Below are 18389 nucleotides of genomic sequence, written 5' to 3'. Positions count from 1 at the left end.
AAGCCCCTTTGCATCTCAGATTTTAGGATTTCCTTCCCATCTAGAAAGTAGTCTGCACAGTTATTGCTTCTTCTGAAGTGCATGACCATGCATTTTCGAACATTGTATTTCATTTGCCACTCTCTTGCCCATTCTCATAATCTGTCTAAGTCCTTCTGCAGCCTACCTGTTTCCTCAACACTACCTGCCCCTCCAACAATCTTTGTATCATCTGCTAACTTGGCAACAAAGCCATCTATTCTGCCATCTACATCATTAATATATAGCATAAAAAGAAGCGGTCCCAACACCAACCCCTGTGGAACACCACTGGTCACTGGCAGCCAACCAGAAAAGGATCATTTTTCCCCCACTCGCTGCCTCCTATGAATCAGCCAATGCTTTAACCATGCCAGTAATGTTCCTGTAATACTATGGGCTCTTAACTTGGTAACCAGCTTAATGTGTGGCCCCTTGTCAAAAGCCTTCTAAAAATCCAAATATACAACATCCACTACACCTCCTTTATCTATTCTACTTGTAATTTCCTCAAAGAATTCCAGCAGGTTTATCAGGCAACATTTTCCCTTAAGGAAGCCACACTGACTTTGCCCTGTGTCACCAAGTACTCCATAACCTCATCCTTAATAATTGACTCCAACATCTTCCCAACCTCTGAGGTCAGGCTAACTGGTCTATAATTTCCTTTCTGCTGCCTCCCTCCATCCTTTAAGAGCAGAGTGACATTTCCAATTTTCCAGTCCTCTGGAACCATGCCTGAGGTGAATGATTCTTGAAGGATCATTATTAATGTCTCCACAATCTCTACAGTTACCTCTTTCACTACTCTAGGGTGCAGTTCATCTGTTCCAAGTGACATAGGCACCTTTAGGTCTTTCAGCTTCTTGAGCACCTTTTGCCTTGTTATAGTAACTGCACATATTTCTCTTCTCTCACATGCTTCAAAACCTGAAACACTGCTAGTGTCTTCCACAGTGAAGACTAATGCAAAATACTCATTTAGTTCTTCTGCAGTCTCACTGTTTCCTCAACACCACCTCTCTCTCCAGCTAGCTTTTGTTTTGTCTGAAAGCCTGGCCACAAAGCCATCAAGTCCCTCATCCAAATCATTGACATATAATGTGAAAATTAGTGGTCTGAACACAAACCTGAGGAATTCCACTAGTCACCAGCAGCCAATGAGAAAAGGTTCCCTTTATTCCTTCTCTTTTCCTCCTGCCAGTCAATCTTCTGTCCATAGCAGTATCTTTCCTGTAATATCATAAGCTCCTATCTTGTCAAGCAGCTTCATATGTGGCAACTTGTCATACGCCTTCTGAAATTACAAGTACACAACATCCACTGACTCTCCTTCACCTATCCTGCTTGTTATTTCCACAAAAAATCACAAGTTTGTCAGGCAAGATTTTCCTTTGAGGAAACCATGCTGACTTGGTCCTATTTATCAGGTGCCTCCAAATACCCTGACACCACATCCTTAACAATTGACTCCAACATCTTCCCAACCACTAAGGTCAGGCTAACTGGTCTATGATTTCCTTTTTCCTGCCTCCTACTCTTTTTGAAGACTCAAACACTTTTTGAAGTGATATTTGCAGACTCAAACACCCATTCCAGAATCTAGCGATTCTTGAAAGATTATTAATCTCTACGATCTCCCCAGGCACCTGTTTCAGAACCCTGGGGTGTAGTCCATCTAGTCCAGGTGACTTATCCACCTTCAGAACTTTCAGCTCCTCAAGCACCTTCTTCCTCATAATAGCAACGACACTCACTTCTGTCCCTCGAACCTCTGGCATTCAGCTAGAATCTTCCACAGTGAAGACTGACGCAAAATACATAATTAGTTCATCTGCTGTTTCTTGCCCCACCCTTCAGCATTATTTTCTAGCAGTCCAGTATCTACTCTCGCCTAAATCACTTCGACTGTACGGATGTTTGTTGGTGCTAGATGGGTGGTTTGACTATGTGGAATTTCTGGGATTTTCATGAAAAGCATTCTCCAGTGTTTACAGAGAATGGTGCAGCACAAAAATCATCTGGGGAGCAGCAGTTCTGTGGGTGAAGATATCTTGTTGAGGAGAGAGGTCAGAGGAGACTGGCCTGACTTGTTCAAGCTGACAGAGAGGAGACAGTAACCATGCATAACAACAGAGGTGTAAAGAGGAGCATTCCTGATTGCACAAAACGTCAAATATTGAAATGAATGGACTACAGCAGCAGAAGACCACAAACATACATTCAGAGGCCACTTTACTAGGTACAGGAGGTACCTAACATCAACAGGATACTACAATTGCCACAATGAATCCAATGCAGATATCACTTCCACATCAGCTTCTCTTCTCATTCTTTGACATGGTGTGGATATCACTTATACCCATCCCCAAGTATCAATGGAAGGAAATGCTGACCCACTGTCCTTGGGGTAGTCTGTCTACACCCTGAAGTAGGGGAATCACAAACTGCTGAGAATGAAGAATGGCAAGATGGTTCCAAAAAAATACCTTCTTGTATAGCAAGCCACAGGACCTGGTATTTCATCACACACTACCCTTGTCCTTCTTGGTGATAGAGGTATTCAGTTTGGGAGATGTAGTTGGATCGATTTATACAATCAACATCCATCCATGCTGTCAGTGTGGAGTTTGCAAATTCACAGTAAGATCTCCTGGGCTTTCTCCAACATGAGGCTTTGTCAGTTAAGTGGCCACAGCAAATTATCCTCGGGTGTAGCATTCTCCCCGCACTCCTCTGTGAGGAGTTGAGAGGGTTGCGGGGAGAATGGTACGGGATCAGCACAGGATTAGTGTAAATGGTTGCTTAGTAACCAGCAAGGACTTCATGAGCTGAAAGGGCCTGAGTCTATCAATTATATTTTGTAGATGGGGCACATTTCCTTAGGTGCTGCATGGTAGCATAGCACCATAGCAGTGCCACTGATCTGGGTTCGATTCCGCCGCTGTCCTTAAGGAATATATATATGTTCTCTCTGTGACTGTGTGGGCTTCATCCAGGTGCTCTGATTTCCCCCTAAATTCCAAAGGCAGATGTACGGGTTAGTAGGTTGAATGGTCACTTGGGTGTAATTAGGCAGCGTAGTCTCTTTGGGCTGGAAGGGCCTGTATCTTGCAATAAATAAATGTCACGGGATCATTTCAGAAGGCAGCGGAGGTAAGTACAGTATAAGGCACATACAAAACACTGGAGGAGCTCAACAGGTCAGGCATCATCTACAGAAAAGAATAGACAATCGAAGCTTCAGGCCAAAACATTGACTGTTTACTCTTTTTCATAGATGCTGCCTGACCTGCTGAGTTCCTCCAGCATTTTGAGTGTGTTGCTCTAGATGGTGTATGTGATTCTAGAACAGTATAGGAGTTGGGATGTTATGTTAAGTCATATAAGACGTTGGTGAGGCCAAATTTGGAGTATTGTGTGCCCTTCTGCTTTACAGAACTCTTGTTAGGCTGCACCTGGAGTGCTGCATACAGGTCTGGACCCCCATTGTAGGAAGAATGTCGAGGCTGTGGAGAGGGTATAAAAGAAGTTTGCTAGGATATTGCATGGATTAGAGGGCATGTGCTGTAAAGAGATGTTGGACAAACTTGAGTTTTCTTCCCTGGAGTGGTGGAGGTTGAGGAGAGATCTGACAGAGATTTTTAAGATTTTGAAAGGCATAAACAAAGTAGATGGACCGCATCTCTTTACCAGGTTTGAAATGTCTAATACCAGAGGGCATGCATTTTAGGGGATAAATTTAAAAGAGATGTGAGAGGCAAGTGTTTTTTTTTAACACAAAGAGTGGTGAGTGCTTACAATTCTCTTCCTTTAGTCATGTTAGAAGCAGATACATTAGGGACTTTGAAGAGACATTTAGAGATGATGAATGTGAGGGAAATGGAAGGATATGGACATTGTGAAGGCAGAAGGGATTAGTTTAGTTGGCTATTTGATTACTAATTTATTTGGTTTGGCACAACATTGAGGGCCCAAGGGCCTGTTCCTGAGCTGTACTGTTCAATGTTCTAATGTTTAGACTCCTTGCAGACATCAGGGGAATTGAACCTAGACCGCTACTGCTGTAACCCATTACGTTAACTTCTATGTCAGCCTCCCAGATGGAGCAGGAGGCATCTAATGAAGCAGTCCTTAGGACGTACGCTCTGACTGTTTCTGCTCGAGTGAAGATAATGCATAGAAATAGTGGGGGAACTGCTCGACCTTTGCCTCCTCCATCCCGAAAGCAGGATCACCCAAGCCTCATGTTTTTGAGTTGCAGTCACAAAAATTATGACTGTGTCTGTGTGCACTCAGAGACCAAGCAACAAATTATGTCAATTTGTTCACCAACACATGAGAAAGAAAGGATCTTACATTTAAACCACTTCTTCTGTTAAAATGCCACACAGTGCAGCCCATTATCAAAGTTTCACAGCAGGTTCCTTGAAAATGGACCATTTCCTGTAACCTTCCTATCAGCACCTTCAACATACCAGCAGAGTCTTTGCCATTTCAAAGATTCAAAGTATATTTATTATCAAGGAATGTATAAATTATACAACTTTGAGCTTTGTCTGCTTTCAGGCAGCCACAAAGCAAGAAATTTGAAAGGACCCAATTTTTAAAAAGACCAACCACCCAGTGCACAGAGAAAGAGAAAAAAAACAAATCACGCAAACAATAGAAGCACGTAACAGCAGCATTCTGAACCAGATTGAGTCCTTAGATCCAAATCCCTGGAGGAGCCCAGAGTAGCCCAAAGCCTCGGTATTCAGTTCATCATATCAGCTGGGAGATTAACTATTAACTCTCTCTGAGTTCAAGTTCAAGTTTATTGTTTTTCATCCATACACATGTATAGGGCTATGCGAAACTACTTTCCTCAGGGATAAAGGAGCAAAACACAGCACTTATAATCCAAACAACACATAAAATAACATTAACACAATAATATTAACAGATAAAAAAGTATTATGTAGATATATAAATAATATGACATAGATATACAACAGTATACTTCTATTGGTGGTGTGATAAGTAATGTGTACTAGGAATGGGGGAAAGTGTGAAGGATGCGTAGGATCCTGGCATGAAATTAGGCATCAGAGATCTCTGGCCTCCTTTAGCACATCTGACTTACTAGCTCTCTAATTAAGCCATGTCCCATTACATTCCTATCCTAATTTTCCTCAGCACCTGATTGGAAAGCTGAAACAGACAGACAGAATGACAGACATACTTTATTGATCCCGAGGGAAATTGGTTTTCATTACAGCCGCATCAAGAATAGTGAAGAAATATAGCAATATAAAACCATAAATAATTAAATAATAATAAGTTAATCATGCCAAGTGGAAATAAGTCCAGGACCAGCTTATTGGCTTAGGGCAGTGGTTCCCAACATGGGGCATACGCCCCACAGGGGGGTAATTTGATTTTTAAGGGGGGCAATTCGAGAATGAGTTATTAACAGTGAATTTTTTCTAGTAAGTCTGTGTGAGTATGAGTGTGTGTGCGAGTTAATACGTATGTGTATATACAGTATGCATACATAAAAATACTTGTGTGTATGTATGTGTGTAATTGCGTACGTACTGTATATATAGTGTATCACCATCATTACAACCATCAAATGGCTTTCATAATTAAATTAATGAATTGACTGATGTAGGAAGGAACGAATGAACAAGTCCAAACGCGTAAGAAACTCGTACGAGGTCGCGCCAATGCTGCTTTTTGCAGTAGCTTTCGGTTCTTGGTGGTGTGAAGGTGTGTACATTGCGTCATCTCTTTTAAACGGTGTATCTGTCTTTGTATGCTGTAGAAACGAATCAGCATTGTTTTATTTATTTATTATTATCATTATTTTAATATCACTTAATTTTTTTTTACAATTTCGTAGTAATTTCTTCCTCAGAACTTTAACAGTCCTTTGGTTCTTTTATTTTTCTCTTTCATGAATGCCATGTTCTTTGGAAGCTTGTTTAAACCAAGTTAATGGTCTTTTAGGCTTCCTCCAGGTGAATAGGAGTTCACTTTTTGAATAATAAGAATTATATATCACCACAGGGGGCATCAGGATTTTAGAGGTGATTAGGTGGGGCATGGCCAAAAAAAGGTTGGGAACCACTGGCTTAGGGTATCTAACACTCCGAGGGAGGAGTTGTAAAGTTTGATGGCCACAGGTAGGAATGACTTCCTATGCCACTCAGTGTTACATCTCGGTGGAATGAGTCTCTGGCTGAATGTATTCTTGTGCCTAACCAGTACAAACTGCTGGGCCTGAACACCTCCCTCTGCAACTGGATCCCAGACTTCCTGACTGGGAGACCTCAGTCAGTCCGGATCGGGAGCAGCATCTCCAACACCATCACACTGAGCACGGGGGCTCCCCAGGGCTGCGTGCTCAGTCCACTGCTGTTCACTCTGATGACCCATGACTGTGCAGCAACACACAGCTCGAACCACATCATCAAGTTCGCCAATGAGACGACCGTGGTGGGTCTCATCAGCAAGAATGACGAGTCAACATACAGAAAAGAGGTGAAGCAGCTAACAGAATGGTGCAGAGCCAACAATCTGTCTCTGAATGTGAACAAAACAAAAGAGATGGTTGTTGACTTCAGGAGACCACAGAATGTGCAGATAATAAGGAACTTGTATTGGAAACAGAAAGCAGCGGTCAGGGTAGAAAATGAGCTATCACCATGGGCATGTATTAAACGAGGCGTAAGGCAAGGCTGTGTTGGCTCGCCGGATTCGTTCAACCTCTACGGAGAATAGATTTTTCGGGAATGATAGATAGATAGATAGATAGATAGATAGATAGATACTTTATTCATCCCCATGGGGAAATTCAACTTTTTTTCCAATGTCCCATACACTTGTTGTAGCAAAACTAACAAACAATACTTAACTCAGTAAAAATATGATATGCATCTAAATCACTATCTCAAAAAGCATTAATAATAGCTTTTAAAAAGTTCTTAAGTCCTGGCGGTTGAATTGTAAAGCCTAATGGCATTGGGGGGTATTGACCTCTTCATCCTGTCTGAGGAGCATTGCATCGATAGTAACCTGTCGCTGAAACTGCTTCTCTGTCTCTGGATGGTGCTATGTAGAGGATGTTCAGAGTTTTCCATAATTGACCGTAGCCTACTCAGCGCCCTTCGCTCAGCTACCGATGTTAAACTCTCCAGTACTTTGCCCACGACAGAGCCCGCCTTCCTTATCAGCTTATTAAGACGTGAGGCGTCCCTCTTCTTAATGCTTCCTCCCCAACACGCCACCACAAAGAAGAGCCCATCAGGAGACAGATGTTCCAATTGGAGGCCGGAAGGTGGATAACATCAGGTATGCAGACGACACCGCGTTGTTAGCTGACAGCAAATGTGAACTGCAAATTATGTTGAATAAAGTGAATGAGAAAAGCCTCTCTGCTGCACATTGATGGCTCCTCCATTGAGATCGTTAAGAGCACCAAATTTCTTGGTGTTCACTTGGCAGAGAATCTCACATGGTCCCTCAACACCAGCTCCATAGCAAAGAAAGCCCAGCGGCGTCTCTACTTTCTGCAAAGGCTGAGAAAAGTCCATCTCCCACCACTCCCCCCCATCCTCACCACGTTCTACAGAGGATGCATCGAGAGCATCTTTACTTTACTTTATTGTCACCAAACAATTGATACTAGAGCATGCAATCATCACAGTGATATTTGTTTCTGCGCTTCTCGCTCCCTGAAGTATAAATCGAAGTAAATATAAGAAAATTTTAAATTATAAATCATAATTAGAATAATAAATCATAATCCTGAGCAGCTCCATCACTGTCTGGTTCAGGAATTGCACCGTCTCGGATCGCAAGACCCTGCAATGGATAGTGAGGTCAGCTGGGAAGATCATCGGGGTCTCTCTTCCCGCTATTACAGACATTTACACCACATGCTGAACCCGCAAAGCTAACAGTATTGTGAAGGACCCCACGCACCCCTCACACAAACTCTTCTCCCTCCTGCTGTCTGGGAAAAGGTACTGAAGCATTAGGGCTCCCATGACCAGACTATGCAACAGTTTCTTCCCCCAAGCCATCAGACTCCTCAATACTCAGAGTCTAGACTAACATCTACATCATTTATTATTATATTGTAATTTGTCCTCTACTATGCCTATTGTCTTGTTTATTCATTATTGTACTGCCCTACACTGTTTTGTGCACTTTATGTAGTCCTATGCAGGTCCGTAGTCTAGTGCATCCTTGTGCTGTCTCACATAGTCAAGTGTAGTTTTGTGTTGTTTCATGTAGCACCATGGTCCTGGAGGAACATTGTTTCATTTTTACTGTGTACTGTACCAGCAGTCTATGGTCGAAATGACAATAAACTTGACTTGACTTGATTTTCCCTCTGCAGTTTGACCTCTCTGAGTCTGCATGATCTCCTCTGGCTCTACAACCAGCATTTCTGCTCTCTTTCCAAAACTGTGATTTCTGCAGATGCTGGAAACCTTGAGCAACACCCACAAAATGCTGGAAGTCTTCAGCAGCACACACAAAGTCTTGTGCAACACACACGGAATACTGGAGCAACCCATCAGGTCAGGTCTATGGAAAAGAAAGGAGCTGGCGCTTAAAGGTGGTGAGGTAACATTCCAGCTCATGTTAATCAAATCACAATTTAGAGGCCAGCTTGGAAATTAAAGAAATTAATCAAATAAATGTGGAATCAAAAAGCTTCACTAATGATGGCCACGATACAAACAAATCATTGTAAAATAAAAGATTTTAGGGAGGAAACCCTCTCCAAAGCCTTGACGTCCTTCCTAAAACAGGGTGATTTGAACAGATCTAGCCTAATTAAAGTTTGATAAAGCTGCAACATAACTTCCTGACTTTTGAAATCAGCGTCTTGACTAATAAAGACAAGCATGCCACTAAACCACTTTTTCTGTTAAAATGCCACACAGTGCAGCCCACTGTCAAAGTTTTACAGCAGGTTCCTTGAAAATGGACCATTTCCCGTAACTTTCCTACCAGCACCTTCAATGTACTAGCAGAGTGTTTGCCATTTCTAAGATTCAAAGCACCACCCTATCAATCTGTGTAGACACTTTCAAGGAGTCACAAACAAGGATTCCAAGATCCTTCTGCTCATCAGCACTCTTAGAAGTCTTGCCCTTAAGGGTATACTGTCTCTTTACACTTCACCTACCAAGCTGTAGCACTTGGCATTTGTCTGAGTTAATCTCCATCTGCCATTTCTCAGCCCATATCTGCAAGTCACCTATGCTATCCACAACTCCACCAATCCGGGTGATTTATATACATCACAAGCAGCAGAGGTGCCAGCACAGATCCCCATGGAACACCACTAATCACAGACCTCCAGCTGGAATAAATACCTTCAACCACTACCTTCTATATTTGATGGATAAGCCAGTTCAGAATCCAAATAGTCAATTCGCCTTTGATCCCATGCACCTTATTCTGCTGGATGAGCCTCCCATGAGAGACCCTGTCAAATGCCTTACTAAAATCCATGTAGACAACTTTCACAGCTCTTCCTTCATCGATTATCCTTGTCAATTCATCAAAAAAACTCAATAAAGTTATTAATACATGACTTGCACTGTACAAAGCCATGTTAGGTCTTCCTAATTAGGCCATGTTTTCCCAAATACTCATAATTCTACCCCTAAGAATTCTCTGCAGTAAATTCCCAAATACTTACGTGAGACTAACTGGTCTATAGCTAGTTTATATGTACTTCTATAATAAATGTACTTTGAACTTTGAAGAATGACATCTTTCTCACTTATACAGCACAACACTCCTCAAGATAATTTCACAAACTTCAGAGTGTTGTTTTCCTCTCACTGAAATCTGACTGAATAACTATTAAATAGTATTTTTCCCATCAAGTTACACGATACACACCAGCCAACTTGTTCTGAGGTTTTTCACAAAGGCAGCAAATACTACTCTGAAGTTCCCATCACATCTTCCAAGAAATGCACACGTTTTAACAAAATCGTGCAAGCATTTCAAAACTATGGACAAAAAATAAAAGTAACCTTCCTCGAGTCAGCTGTTTCCCACAAGCAAATTTCCCTTACTTTGCAAAACAATGATTTTAATTTCTCAACCAAGGCAACGGACATGAGGCATTCCGAATCCATTATTGAAGCAGAAACGGTCAGTGTATCTTGAGGGTGATTTATGCCACAAGTTATTTATTTATTTATTGAGAATGAGCTCCTCTGGAACTTCAAGCCATGCCAGCAGCCCCCAATTTAACCCTAGCCTATTCATGGGAAAAATTATAATGACCAATTAACCTATTAACCAGTACAACTTTGAACTGTGGGAGGAAACCGGAGCACCTGGAGGAAACCCATGCAGTTCACAGGGAGATCTACCATGGAGGGAATTGAACCCAGGTTCGCTGGTACCATAAAGTGCTATGTTAACCATTCTGCTACCATGCCACCTTACTTGTTTAAAAAGGTACATTGGATGACTGCACAAGTTAGAGAGGAGACAACTTGATCAGAATTCAATGACAAGCACCTTAGTTGCTTGGTAAATCACTTCAACGTTTCAGAAACAGATGTGGGAAGACTTGTGAATCCTGCAACAAAATATGAAAGCTAAGCACTGCAGCCCACTGTGATGTTGTCGTGACAGCCAACAGGAAAATGGGAAACCACAGTATGAAACAAGAACCTACAAACCAATCAGGAGATAACATTGGTGCTAGGGGTGGCGGGGGAGGGGGGGCATTATATTGCCATAGCTCTTAGGGACTCAAGAAATAAGGAACACTCTCGACTCTCACACGAATTGTAAGTACAATTTATTAACATTTATATATTTAATAAAGAGGGATCAGAAGAGAAGTAAGGGAAACATCTAATTCTCAAAAAGCAGAACAATTATAACTGTTAAGGGAATGGAAAAATAAACAAGACTTACTCAAATTCTGCATTTAATTGACATTGAAGGAACTCAAATGCAAATATGGCTTATTGGCATTGGAAAATTCTTTATAATGTGTGATAGTCAAGTTCTGATCAGTTTACCACTGAAATGCTGAAGGCTAAAGCTCTATGATTTTTTTTCTGATTCACATTAATCACCTCGCGCTAAACAGGATATAATTTTCAAATCTACAGATGGTGCAAGATTAGTTACTAGCAGGCAGCAAGGAGGGGAACAGTAGACTCTTGGCGAGCACTGACAGACTGGAAATGTGGGCGGACAAGTCTGGTGACAACTGAGTGCAGAAGAATCAAAATGTGGGATCTCCGTGGAAAGGGTGGAATGTACAATAAGGGGCTAATCAGTACAATTTTAAAAGAAATGCAGGAACAGATAGAGCAGGGGCTATTGCACACAGACTGAGATAGTTCTTATAAACACCTGTGAAACTTGCATGCCCACACTGTGATTTATGGAAGTAAAGTTTTCCCCTTTAGCTCTATTAATAAATTCAAAAAGGGAAATTACACACCCATTAAACACAGTATGGGCACAAGAAAAATCAAAATATGCACGTGCTGGAAAATTCCTTTTATTGGGGGAAGGGAAAGATAGCATAATGTTACTGCAGCTCCAGTGACCTGAGGTCATTCTCTCTGACCGTAAGGGGTTTGTATGTTCTCGCCTTGACCGCGTGGATTTCCTCCAGGTGCTCTGGTTTCCTCCCTTATCCAAAAACTGTACAGGTTTGGATTAGTAAATTGTAGGCATGCTACGTTGGCGCTGGAAGCATGAGGACACTTGTGGGGCCTGCCCCCAGCACATCCTTGGACAGTGCTCTTCCTTGACGCAAATGGCATATTTCACTGTTATGCCTCCATGTAAATATGACAATCTATTTTTATTTGAGATTAGAGAGGTTAGAGATTAGTTTAATATTCACACGTATACTGGAGAGAGATTTTATAGAGGTGTACAAAATCGTGAGAGGTACAGATCGGGTAAGTACCTGCAGGCTCTTCCCCCTCTGTTTGTGTGAGCCTAGAACTAGAGGTCATAGGTTAAAGGTAAAAGGTGAAATGCTGGAGGGGAACATGAGGGGAACTTCTTCACTCAGAGGGTGGTGAGTCTATGGAATGAGCTGCCAGCGGAAGTGCTGGATGTGGGCTCGATTTTAATACTTAAGAGAAGTTTGGAAAAAGTACATGAATGGTTGGGCTATGGAGGGCCGTTTTCCTGCTATGGGTACTTGGGACTAGGCAGAGAAACAGATTGGCAAGGACTAGGTAGGCTTCAGGGATTATTAGTGCTGTAAAGTTCTATGAATTAAACGCTGAAAGTGATTGGAAGTAAATACAAGAAATGTCCTCATTTACCCACCACACAATTGTCCGAGCTTTGCACCAAACAGGAGCTAATCAATTATCCAGAAGCATTGTGAAGCCTTATGGGGTTACTGGTGTAAACAGGCTTCAATTCTTTTCAAGTGAATTAGTCCAGTTATAGAGTCATAGAACAGTGCAACACAGAAACAGACCCTTCAGCCCATCTAGTCCATGCCAAACTATTGTTCTGCCTAGTCCCATTGACCTGTACCTGAATCACAGCCCTCAATACCTATCCCATCCATGTGCCTATCAAAATTTCTCTTAAATTTTGAAATTGAACCCACATCCACCTCTTCCACTGGCAGCTCGTTCCACACTCTCACCACCCTCTGACTGAAGAGGTTACCCCTCATGTTCCCTTTAAACATTTCCCCTTTCAACCTTAACCCATGACCTCTAGTTCTAATCTCACCCAACCTCAGTGGAGAAAGCCAGCTTGCATTTACCCTGTCTATACCCCTCATAATTTTGTATACCACCATCAAATCTCACCTCATTCTTCTATGCTCTAGGAAACAAAGTCTTAACCCATTCAACCTTTCCATATAACTCAGGTCCTCAAGACCCAGCAATCTTCTTGTAAATTTTCTCTGCACTCTTTCAACCTTGTTTACTTCTGTCCTGTAGGTAGGTGACCAAAACTGCACACAGTACTACTAATTAGCCTTCACCATCATCTTAAAGAATTTCATCATAACACCCCAACTCCCAACTTGATGCTTAGATTTATGAAGGCCAATGTGCCAAAAGCTTTCTTTACATATCTACCTGTGACACCACTTTCAAGGGATTATGAATCTATATTCCCATATCCCTCTGTTCTTCCACACTTCTCAGTGAGTTACCACTTGTCGGGTAATTCCTACCCTGGCTTGTCCTCCCAAAATGCAACATCCCATATCCTCTATCTTCAGTTAGTGAAATAGGAAACAGCAAGCAACTTATTCAAAAGTTGGAGCTGTGTTAACAAAAGGAATTGAAAGTTACAGCAATAACAAGCTTGATCTCAACCTGAAAGCATGTAGCAGCTGGCTTACCACTGATGTAAGCTATTAAATAGTTTTCTAGTAGTCTTAGACTCTTGACTTCACAAGCCACCTTGTTATGATCACGTACCCTATTGTCTGTTTGCACTGTAGCTGCTACATTTGATTCTATACTGTTTTGTTTTATCTTATTCTACCTCAGTGCATTGTGTAATGATCTGATCTTTATGAACCATATGCAAGCAAGGTATCCTGGTGCATGTGACAATTCCAATTTCAATTCATCAAATACATTTGACTGGGTGATAGCTCAAATCAATTACAACAGTGATATCCCAACCCAGCTCTTTTGGTAAGCAGTTCCGAAGAAGGGTCTCAGCCCTAAACGTCGACGGTTTATTCATTTCTATTTCCATAGGCACAGCCTCACCTGCTGAGTTCCTCCAGCATTTTGTGTGTGTTGCCATGGAAGGATTTGGCATTTTTAAACAAATGGAGAAACACACTATTGTAGCCAAGGAAGTAAAGTATTTCCATCAAACCAACTACAGAACAAATCATATTTGAATCTGCATGTAAGTAAATACTTGGGATGATGTATTGTCACAACCCATTTAATATTACTCTGACTAAAGAAATGTCTCTCTAAAGCTAAATGCAGAATCAAAGCTCTCTGCCAACACAAGCATTGGCACATTTGAAAGCATAGTTTTTCTAGAAATCTAGCAGAAGCTAATGTATATATGAGGAATATTTGATACCTGTACTTGATGGAGTTTAGAAGAAGAAGGGAGAATCTCACTGAATTTTTTGAATATTGTTTTTGAACATGGTTGAGTGAACTTGGCTTTTTCTCCTTGGAGCGACGGAGGATGAGAGGTGACCTGATAGAGGTGTATAAGATGATGAGAGGCATTGTTCATGTGGATAGTGAGAGGCTTGTTCCCAGGGTTGAAGTGGCTATCATGAGAGGGCACAGTTTTAAAGTACTTTGAAGTAGGTACGGAAGAGATATCAGGGTGGTGAGTGCATGGAATGGGCTGCCGGTAACGGTGGTGGAGGCGGATATGATAGGGTCTTTTAAGAGACTCCTGGACAGGTCCATGGAGTTCAGAAAAATAGAGGGCTATGGGTAACCCTAGGTAATTTCTAAAATAAGTACCATGTTCGGCTCAGCATCATGGGTCGAAGGGCCTGTATTGTGCTGCAGGTTTCCTATGTTTCTAATGAAAGGCCTAGATAGTGTGGATGTGGAGTGGATGTCTCCTGTAGTTGGCCTGTCCAGGACCAGAGGGCACAACCCCAAAAAAGAAGGCCTTTAGAACAGAAGTGAGGAGGAATTTCTTTCGCCAGGGTGTTCAACGTTCAAAGTAAAATATAGTATCAGAGTACATACATGTCCCCACATACAACCCTGAGATTCTTTTCCTGCTGGCATACTTAGCAAATGTGTAGGACGGTAACTGTAAACAGGATCTGTAAACTGAAAACATACGGAACTGTAAACTGTAATCAAACTGTGCAAATGCAGATAGTTAATAAATAGCAATAAATAACAAGTATGAAATAACAAGATAAAAGGGTCCTTAAATGAGTGGAGTTACCAAATGAATGTGGTGCATCTGTGGAATTCATTGCCCCAGACAGCAGTGGAGGCCAAGTCACTGGGTATATTTAAAGCGGAGGTTGATAAGATTTTGATTAGTAAGGCTGTCACAGTTTACTGCAGAAGGCAGGAGAATGAGAGGGAAAGCAAATCAGCCATGGTGCAGCAGATTCGATGGCCAAATGGCCTAATTCTGCTCCTATATCTTAGGGTCTTAAGTTGCTGGATAACGATAATAGAACAATGTATTGCTGTATGTACGAAGAAATGAGAAAAGTAGAAACATCTGAACCATCTCACAGGTTTTATTAAACAATTATACCATCCAGACAATACCTGATAATCAAGGAAGCACCATAGTTGTGTAGGATTGAGCACAACTAGGCTGAATGACCTAATTCTGCTCCTCTGTCTTACCATCTTTCCACTCCATTCTCCTCAGCAGAGACTTACTTTTATAATTCGTAACAGAAATTGGCAACACTGCCATTTCTTTGCCCATAATTTTGCACAAATAAGTGTCCTTTATTTACGGGTGTGGTTACAAAACCTGGGCGTGCCTACGCTCCATGAGGGAAGACAGAACATGGAACACAGAACAGTACAGCACAGGAACAAGCCCTTTGCCCATGATGTTGTGCCAGTCAAGTTAAACACCCAACTAATTCCTTCTGCCTACACCCTATACCATGTCCAAATCCCCATATTCTCTACACACCAAGAGCCCCTTAAATGTTTCTGTCCCGTTTGCCTCCACCACCACTCCTTCGAACACAGACCAGACAATGTCTGCTCATTGTAGAAAAACATTCCCCGCACATCTCCTTTGAACTTAACCCCTCTCACCTTTAATCTATTCTCTCTAGTATTATATATGGTGACTCTGAGTAAAAGATACTGGCTGTTTACTCAATCTCTTCTTTTCATAGCAAACACGAGGAAATCTGCAGATGCTGGAAATTCAAACACCAACACACACAAAATGCTGGTGGTACACAGCAGGCCAGGCAGCATCTATAAGGAGAAGCACTGTTGACGTTTCGGGCTGAGACCCTTCGTCAGAACGCATAGTCTTATAAACTCTTAGATCTCCCCTCAGCCCCCACCACTCCAGAGAAAACAACTTATGTTCACACAACCTCTTAACCGGCTGGTGGCGCAGTGGCATCAGCGCCGGACTTCGGAAGCGAAGGCTCCCAAGTTCGAATCCAGTCAGGCCCCCCCCCCCCCCCCCCACGTGCACGCTTTCCATACGTGCCGGGGCTGGGAGTCGAGTTAGCCACTCAGCTTCGTAAAGAAACAAGGGTCGAGTCAGGAATGTTCATACCGTAATCCGGTTAATCCGATAGGAGACCAATCCTGACACTACGCGCCAGACAAGAATGGCTGGCTGACTGTCTGGTGTGACAACTATGAAAATGAACCCAACCTCTTCTAATAGTGCATGCACCCTAATCCAGGCAGCATCCTGGTAAATCTTTTCTCTACCATCTCCAAATCCTTCACACCCTTCCCATAATGGAATACTCCAGCTGTAGTCTATAAAACTTTGACGTAACTTCCTGATGCTTGAACTCAATGCACAACTAATAAGAGCAAGCATACCACATCCTGTCTTTGCCACCCTATCAGCATATGCGGTTTCTTTCAGGAAATTGTGGGCTTGCACCCAGATCGTTCTCTGCATCAATACAGTTAATTATGTACTGTGCCTTTATACTTAATCTTCCAAAGTACAGTATCTCACGCATTTGGCCGGATTTTAAAATAAATTGCTAAAAAGTCTGAGGATGTGCTGGGGGCAGTCCACAAGTGATGTCATTCTTCCAGCACCAACATAGCATACCCATGACATAGTAACCCTAACTTAAGAATGTAAGAACATAAGAAACAGGAGCAGGAGTAGGCCATCCAGCCCATCAAACCTGCCCTACCATTCAATAAGATCATGGCTGATCTGTCCGTAAACTCAGCTCCATCTACCTGCCTTTTCCCCATAATTCCCCTACTATGTAAAAATCTGTATCTCAGATATATTTAGTGAAGAAGCCTCAACTGCTTGCCTGGGCAGAGAATTCCACAGATTTGCCACTCTCTCGGAAAAACAGTTTCTCCTCATCTCCGTTCTAAATCTTCTCCCCTGAATCTAGAGGCAATGTCCCCTAGTTCTAGTCTCACCTACCAATGGAAACAACTTTCTTACTTCTATATTATCCACCCCTTTCAAAATTTTGTATGTTTCTGTAAGATCCCCTCTCATTCTTTTGAACTCCAGAGAGTATAGTCCCAGGCGACTCAATCTCTCCTCATAGATTAACCCCTTCATCCCTGGAATCAACCTGGTGAACCTCCTCTGCACTGCCTCCAAAGCCAGTATATCCTTCCTCAAGTAAGGGGGTCAGAACTGCACACAGTACTCCAGGTGCGGCCTCACCAGTACCCTGTATAGTTGCAGCATAAAGCCCCTGCTCTTGAATTCAATCCCTCTGGCAATGAAGACCAACACTCCGTTTGCCTTCTTAATAACCTGTTGTACCTGCAAGCCAACTTTTTGTGATTCATGCACAAGCACTCCCAAGTCCCTCTGCACAACAGCATGCTGCAATCTTTCACCATTTAAATAATAATCGGCTCTTCTATTATTCCTTCCAAAGTCGATGATCTCGCATTTACCAATGTTGTATTCCATCTGCCAGACCTTGATCCACTCATTTAACCTATCTATATCTCTCTGCAGACTCTCCACTTCCTCTGTACAATTTGCTTTTCCACTCAGTTTAGTGTCATCAGCAAATTTTGCTATGCTATGCAGACTCAATCAATCAATGTAAATGGTAAACAGCTGTGGGCTCAGCACCGACCCCTGAGGCACCCCACTCACCACTGACTGCCAACTGGAGAAACACCCATTTATACCAACTCTCTGCCTTCTATTGGTTAACCAATACACTTCCTCTGACTCCATGCATCCTTATTTATAAGTCTCTTCTGCGGCACCTTATCGAATGCCTTCTGGAAATCCAAGTATACGACATCCACTTGTTCCCCTCTATCCACTGCACTCATTAGGTCCTCAAAGAACTCCAGTAAGTTTGTCAAACAGGACCTGCCCTTTCTGAATCCATGCTGCATGTGTGTAATGGAACCACTCCTTTCTAAATGTTTTGCTATTTCTTCCTTAATGACAGCTTCAAGTATTTTCCCAACTACAGATGTTAAGCTAACTGGCCTATAGCTGCCCGTCTTTTGCCTACATCCTTTTTCAAAAAGTGGCGTGACATTTGCTGTCTTCCAATCTGCCAGGACCTGCCCAGTCTAGAGAGTTTTGATAAATGATTACCAATGCGTCTTCCAAGGGACCTACGATGACTTTAGCCACCCTTTTCCACTTCATAAATTTCTAAAAACATTTTCTATCTGTTTTTATATTTT

The 18389-nt window shown here is 42.2% G+C and overlaps 2 protein-coding genes across 6 annotated transcripts in view; one reads left to right on the top strand and one right to left on the bottom strand.

The window, feature by feature from the left end:
* The window catches only part of LOC140725744 (mediator of RNA polymerase II transcription subunit 12-like protein), a 676368-nt gene that overhangs the window by 226283 nt on the left and 431696 nt on the right, over nucleotides 1-18389 (bottom strand). The gene's annotated exons all lie outside the window — the stretch shown is intronic.
* Nucleotides 1-18389, top strand: part of LOC140725751 (P2Y purinoceptor 13-like) — a 42104-nt gene that overhangs the window by 17222 nt on the left and 6493 nt on the right. Inside the window, exons 1-2 of one of the 3 annotated variants that reach the window (XM_073041610.1) lie at nucleotides 10799-10841; nucleotides 13770-13926. The exons of 1 other annotated variant lie outside the window; for it this stretch is intronic. The gene's annotated coding sequence lies outside the window, so the exon portion shown is untranslated. Of the gene's footprint in view, nucleotides 1-10794; nucleotides 10842-13769; nucleotides 13927-18389 lie in introns of those variants that run through there. One more of the 3 variants, XM_073041608.1, reaches the window with a different exon arrangement.

The sequence above is a fragment of the Hemitrygon akajei genome, chromosome 3 (assembly GCF_048418815.1).
Source record: "Hemitrygon akajei chromosome 3, sHemAka1.3, whole genome shotgun sequence".
NCBI classification, from domain to species: domain Eukaryota; kingdom Metazoa; phylum Chordata; class Chondrichthyes; order Myliobatiformes; family Dasyatidae; genus Hemitrygon; species Hemitrygon akajei.
The sequence above is the reverse complement of the archived record's forward strand: the minus strand, read 5'-3'. Positions and strand labels throughout refer to the sequence as shown.